The sequence below is a fragment of the Ranitomeya imitator genome, chromosome 3 (genome assembly GCF_032444005.1).
Source record: "Ranitomeya imitator isolate aRanImi1 chromosome 3, aRanImi1.pri, whole genome shotgun sequence".
Lineage (NCBI taxonomy): Eukaryota > Metazoa > Chordata > Amphibia > Anura > Dendrobatidae > Ranitomeya > Ranitomeya imitator.
The window spans coordinates 442,585,351-442,592,281 of NC_091284.1; the positions used below are offsets into that span (position 1 = coordinate 442,585,351).

Below are 6,931 nucleotides of genomic sequence, written 5' to 3' on the forward strand. Positions count from 1 at the left end.
TCGGTGTGCAGGGGGGGTGGTTCGGAGCACGGGGGGGGATCGGAGTGCGGGGGGGTTTGATTGGAGCACGGGGGGGTGTGATTGGAGCACGGGGGGAGCGGGCAGGAGGACGGCGGAGCGGAGCACAGGACGGAGGGGAGCGGGCCACAGATCGGGGGGCTGGGGGGGCGATCGGAGGGGTGGGGTGGGGGCACATTAGTATTTCCAGCCATGGCCGATGATATTGCAGCATCGGCCATGGCTGGATTGTAATATTTCACCATTTTTTTAGGTGAAATATTACAAATCGCTCTGATTGGCAGTTTCACTTTCAACAGCCAATCAGAGCGATCGTAGCCACGAGGGGGTGAAGCCACCCCCCCTGGGCTAAACTACCACTCCCCCTGTCCCTGCAGATCGGGTGAAATGGGAGTTAACCCTTTCACCCGGCCTGCAGGGACGCGATCTTTCTGTGACACAGCATATGCGTCACAGGTCGGATTGGCACCGACTTTCATGACGCATACGCTGTGTCACAGGTCGGGAAGGGGTTAATATGCGGGCCACAAACACTTCTGCACCCACGGGCGCTTCTCAACCAACCATGCATCCGGTACTCATCAGGCACTGTGAAATAATGCAAAAATACATCTGTGCGCGGCTGTCGGCATCAACATTTTGCTATTATAAGTTTATGGTTCTGTAAAGAACACGCAACACATACAGAACTCACACACACACACAAATACACACAGCACACAACACGCACACATTTCTCAAAATGCCATACACTTCAGAATATATTTGCAATTCACTACGCATGTAACACATATTTCTTCGCCCCACACGCATTTAACAGTCTTTCATATGTATCGCAGAAAGATTTTAGTTCCAACTGCGGGTCAGCGGCTTAAAGAAAAGTTATTGTGGCCTTGATTCTGGGGTAACACATGTTTATAAATATAGCCTAGTCGTGTATTTATTTTACACATGGTTTATAACACATTTCATTTGTTTTTGTTGTTTGATTGTCATGTAAGAAGCGTTGTGTTTTATACGAATATAAAAGTGACACATTACCATATATTATTACAGCTTTCATTAATTCTACATTATTTTAGCACATATTAATTTTACACTATTAATTTTACAGGAGCCTGTGCTGCCTATAATTTGACTCCTTTTTATACAAAGACATCTAACATATACAGACTTTTAATATTTTTGTGTAAAATCGCGGTCAGACAGGCACAAACACACACACACACACACACACGCACACAACACAGAACCACACACAACAAACACACAGAACCCACACACACACACACACACACACAAGAAATAGACATTTAGGACTTATTTATGTTATTATCTTTATGCACTTTGGATGTGCTGTCTATAATTTGACTCTATCCTTGTTTTGTTGAAAATAACTGGACATACATAAGAAACCGGGCAATATATCTTTATAGAAATAACACTTCTGCACTCTTTGTGTATTTCTATCAGTTTTATTCAGGCATTTATAACACAACATGTTTGATATTGGTAATTTGATTCTGGGAACACATTTTAAGTTACTGCTGCACATGTATTACTGTTTTTCTTGTTTTTTTGTGTAAAATTTCGTTGTTGGCTTACAAAGACATTTCTTTGAGAAATGTGTAGCATAACCAATTACCCATCATGGCCACTAGATGGCAGAATATCATATTAATTATTCTGGGATAACATTTCTCTTTGTGCATTTCTATCAGTTTTATTTATGCTTTTATAACACAACATGTCTGCTATTGTTAATTTGATTCGGGGATAACACATGTTTATAAAAATAACGCTATAGCAAGCGGTAATGTCAAATTCTGAAAATAGCCATTTTATATTGAATTACTAACATTTTTCTATTTTAGCGCTGACACAGCCACATATATTATTCCAGCGTTCTTTAATTCTGCATTATTTTATCACATGATGAAAATAGTCATTTTATATTGAATTACTGCAGCTCGCGGCGCGTTACCACTGGACTCGTTTCTCAATTAATTTCCCAGCTGGCGACGCTATCTATAATTCTGCGTATACCTTAGGCGTGTATTTACATGGCAGTGTAATTATTTCTCACAATAAAACAACAGCTCAAATTTTAAGTTAGCTAACAGCATAATGATGACAAATGCATCTTTGCGGAATCTGATAACGACACGCTGAACAAAGGACGGAGCCTGACAAATACACACAACACACAACACGCACATATTATGAAAAATGACAACCATTGTATGTGATTTAAAAGACTTTAGTTAGATTTATCAGGGGTGATTTAGTTTGAAAGCACGCAGCTCCTCGGTAATGTCATGTGTTGGACACGCATTTAACAGTCTTTCATATGTATCGCAGAAAGATTTTAGTTCCATCTGTGCGAGTTTGCTTTGAGCGTACTGCGCAGACATGTCAGTAAACATTTTGACATGGTCAGCATCCCACGAAGGACGACCTGTGTAAGGTGTATGTACAGCAACTTTCTGCTTTCTACCTACACGGCGTCGGGATACGGTTCGTTTCTTTAGAGGTAATACAGGGGCAAAAACGCTAGAAGAGTCTGCAAGAGCAGTATCTGCAGATTGCACAGTCTGGCACACAGGTATATTGAGGGGCTCTGTGGGTGACCACATACCCTCGGAGAGCTGTTCAATTTCTCTGTTTTCAGGCGTAACTCGGGGTATGGCGCCTGTGCTATTGGCGGGCCGAGTTATGCGGGGCCTAGCGTTCGGCGCTGCACGTTTCTCTCTTGAAACGTTCGTATATTTCTGATGTGAAATCTTGGGGCTTGGATTCCCGGGTTGTTTTGGTGCAGCGTAGCATTCATCACGATCCACAACACAGATGGGCGAGAGAGATGTTGTTCGCACCGCCGTATTAGCTCTTTGTGGTTGATTCTCTTCAGTGTCGTAATTACGCCGGTGCAAAACTCGTTGTTGAAGAGGCGACGTATCTAAAAGAAAAGATACAAGTGGCGGTTAGCCGCGAAACGGCGCAAAATTGGAAAAGCTAAACGGCGACGCATAGCTATGATCATACGTAATATTTGAAAAGTTAATGGGGACAGGTATCCATGAAATCATTGTAACAATATTTACATAAACCTGTATAGAGCAGTCCAGATATATACTTACAAGTATGAAGCGGGAATTGTCCCACATCAGCTCCTGGTTTAACGGGCGGCGCAATGCTCAAACTCGCAGAGGCGGGAATATTCTCTTTTTCAAGCTGTATTTTCCGGGCAACTAGATTAGCGGGTGTAAGTAAAAATATAACGATTAGCGAACACAGAATTGATTTTCTACACAAAACTGCAGCGGTGAGAAGAATATATATATATATATATATATATATATATATATATTCAAAAATGAATTTTCTGACAGTTAGCTAGCAGCTGTAAGTAAATATGAGTATTACACAAAAGTGAGAATCGACTGTATTTCAAGTGAACAGATACCTTTTCTATTCTTGAAACATCGGCGTAACGAGTTGCCGCGTCTTTTAGGCGCATCGGGTTTCGCTGAAGTTGCAGGGTTCTTGACATCTATGATCTCCACGTCTGAACCCAGCGTATCGCGTGGTTCGGGAACACACCAGTTTTCAGCCATATCGCCAGATGTCTCCGTGTCAGTATCTGTATGAGAAATTGCGCGTAGTTCGTGTTTACATACAAAGGATTAAAGCAACTGATATAGTATAATATAGTTTTACGGTATAAACATATTTGCGGTGTAAATTAATATAGCAAGACTTATGCCGCTATATATTAATAATTCAGTATTATATTGATGGCTACCGCTATTATTTGTTTTATTAATTTAATCATATATTTATTATGCCATAATTTGTGTAATACAATAGTTAATAGATGCTATAGTTTTACGTCATAAACAGTATATATTAACATAGATAATATATATATATATATATATATTTAGCTTTCTTACATGTGATACATGAAAGATAAATATCTTTGTACCGTGTTACAATGACATTTTTCCCTATCTAAAAGCAAAAAGGTGCTCCTAATTACCCATGATGAGATGAAGAGCAGGCCCATTATCGGCTATCGGCGCCACGGCTTCAATGCGCGCATAATTCTGCGTTATGAAATTATTGCGCCAATCGGGCGACATACACGGCTCTTAAATAAGAAAGAATGCATGAATATATAATTAATATAATTTACTTATAATATAATGACACAATCAGAATGAGTCAATACTCTGTACATTATACGCGTATAATACCTAATTGTGTGCTTGCAAGAAGGGGGCTGCATTGCTCGCGAGAGTATTGGGCTTCCATCTTAAATAAATAGGGGATAAGTTTTATCTATAACTGCGCCGCCAATAAATACAGTTTAAAACTACGTTACAAAAATATGCTTTACAGGCATTGATAATATTAGACCGCAAATAAAACAGTAAACACCTACTTTTCAGAGAGTAGCGCAACTGTTCAGAGAGAAATTACCACCCACCGTGAACACACCTACAGGAAACCGCATTATACGGCACCCGTGACTAATTGTGCGCACATGTCAGATAACAATGGTTGTTATGACCCAGCCATAAGCCTTTCTATATTAATTATGTCCCACAAATATTGCTTATACAGTAAAAACTATATTATACATCGCTACTAAATATGCAGTTAGCTGCCAGTATAACACTAACTTATTAAACAAATAACATCCTTAATTATGGTTTAGAGATGCATAGTTAAATATAATTATGCATTTGCGAATAATAACACAACTGTCTTATATACTTACATTTAGAATAGCTCTGCTTTTTATCCTAGTCGGACTTCTGGTGTATGTCTGTTGTACTGTAGTGGGACAGACAGCTGTATTTATCCTGAGTGTCAGAAAGCAACTCAGGTGTTAACACCCAGAAACACACCCAGTTACACCACATCACACGCCTTCTGTTAACACCCAGAACACAGTCATACATGCAATTAATGCATGTATTAACTCGGTATTATACGCGTATAATGTACAGAGTATTGACTCATTCTGATTGTGTCATTATATTATAAGTAAATTATATTAATTATATATTCATGCATTCTTTCTTATTTAAGAGCCGTGTATGTCGCCCGATTGGCGCAATAATTTCATAACGCAGAATTATGCGCGCATTGAAGCCGTGGCGCCGATAGCCGATAATGGGCCTGCTCTTCATCTCATCATGGGTAATTAGGAGCACCTTTTTGCTTTTAGATAGGGAAAAATGTCATTGTAACACGGTACAAAGATATTTATCTTTCATGTATCACATGTAAGAAAGCTAAATATATATATATATATATATTATCTATGTTAATATATACTGTTTATGACGTAAAACTATAGCATCTATTAACTATTGTATTACACAAATTATGGCATAATAAATATATGATTAAATTAATAAAACAAATAATAGCGGTAGCCATCAATATAATACTGAATTATTAATATATAGCGGCATAAGTCTTGCTATATTAATTTACACCGCAAATATGTTTATACCGTAAAACTATATTATACTATATCAGTTGCTTTAATCCTTTGTATGTAAACATGAACTACGCGCAATTTCTCATACAGATACTGACACGGAGACATCTGGCGATATGGCTGAAAACTGGTGTGTTCCCGAACCACGCGATACGCTGGGTTCAGACGTGGAGATCATAGATGTCAAGAACCCTGCAACTTCAGCGAAACCCGATGCGCCTAAAAGACGCGGCAACTCGTTACGCCGATGTTTCAAGAATAGAAAAGGTATCTGTTCACTTGAAATACAGTCGATTCTCACTTTTGTGTAATACTCATATTTACTTACAGCTGCTAGCTAACTGTCAGAAAATTCATTTTTGAATATATATATATATATATATATATATTCTTCTCACCGCTGCAGTTTTGTGTAGAAAATCAATTCTGTGTTCGCTAATCGTTATATTTTTACTTACACCCGCTAATCTAGTTGCCCGGAAAATACAGCTTGAAAAAGAGAATATTCCCGCCTCTGCGAGTTTGAGCATTGCGCCGCCCGTTAAACCAGGAGCTGATGTGGGACAATTCCCGCTTCATACTTGTAAGTATATATCTGGACTGCTCTATACAGGTTTATGTAAATATTGTTACAATGATTTCATGGATACCTGTCCCCATTAACTTTTCAAATATTACGTATGATCATAGCTATGCGTCGCCGTTTAGCTTTTCCAATTTTGCGCCGTTTCGCGGCTAACCGCCACTTGTATCTTTTCTTTTAGATACGTCGCCTCTTCAACAACGAGTTTTGCACCGGCGTAATTACGACACTGAAGAGAATCAACCACAAAGAGCTAATACGGCGGTGCGAACAACATCTCTCTCGCCCATCTGTGTTGTGGATCGTGATGAATGCTACGCTGCACCAAAACAACCCGGGAATCCAAGCCCCAAGATTTCACATCAGAAATATACGAACGTTTCAAGAGAGAAACGTGCAGCGCCGAACGCTAGGCCCCGCATAACTCGGCCCGCCAATAGCACAGGCGCCATACCCCGAGTTACGCCTGAAAACAGAGAAATTGAACAGCTCTCCGAGGGTATGTGGTCACCCACAGAGCCCCTCAATATACCTGTGTGCCAGACTGTGCAATCTGCAGATACTGCTCTTGCAGACTCTTCTAGCGTTTTTGCCCCTGTATTACCTCTAAAGAAACGAACCGTATCCCGACGCCGTGTAGGTAGAAAGCAGAAAGTTGCTGTACATACACCTTACACAGGTCGTCCTTCGTGGGATGCTGACCATGTCAAAATGTTTACTGACATGTCTGCGCAGTACGCTCAAAGCAAACTCGCACAGATGGAACTAAAATCTTTCTGCGATACATATGAAAGACTGTTAAATGCGTGTCCAAC

The 6,931-nt window shown here is 39.9% G+C and overlaps 2 long non-coding RNA genes across 2 annotated transcripts; one reads left to right on the forward strand and one right to left on the reverse strand.

The window, feature by feature from the left end:
- Positions 1–2,704: 2,704 nt before the first annotated feature.
- On the reverse strand, positions 2,705–3,620 carry LOC138672141 (uncharacterized). Its single transcript, XR_011319603.1, has 3 exons — positions 3,482–3,620; positions 3,156–3,266; positions 2,705–2,974 (listed from the first exon to the last, which is right to left on the reverse strand). It is a non-coding gene; the product is annotated as an uncharacterized lncRNA (long non-coding RNA).
- Positions 3,621–5,661: 2,041 nt separating this feature from the next.
- LOC138672142 (uncharacterized) lies at positions 5,662–6,567 on the forward strand. The gene is made up of 3 exons (XR_011319604.1): positions 5,662–5,800; positions 6,006–6,116; positions 6,298–6,567. It is a non-coding gene; the product is annotated as an uncharacterized lncRNA (long non-coding RNA).
- The last annotated feature ends 364 nt before the right edge of the window (positions 6,568–6,931 follow it).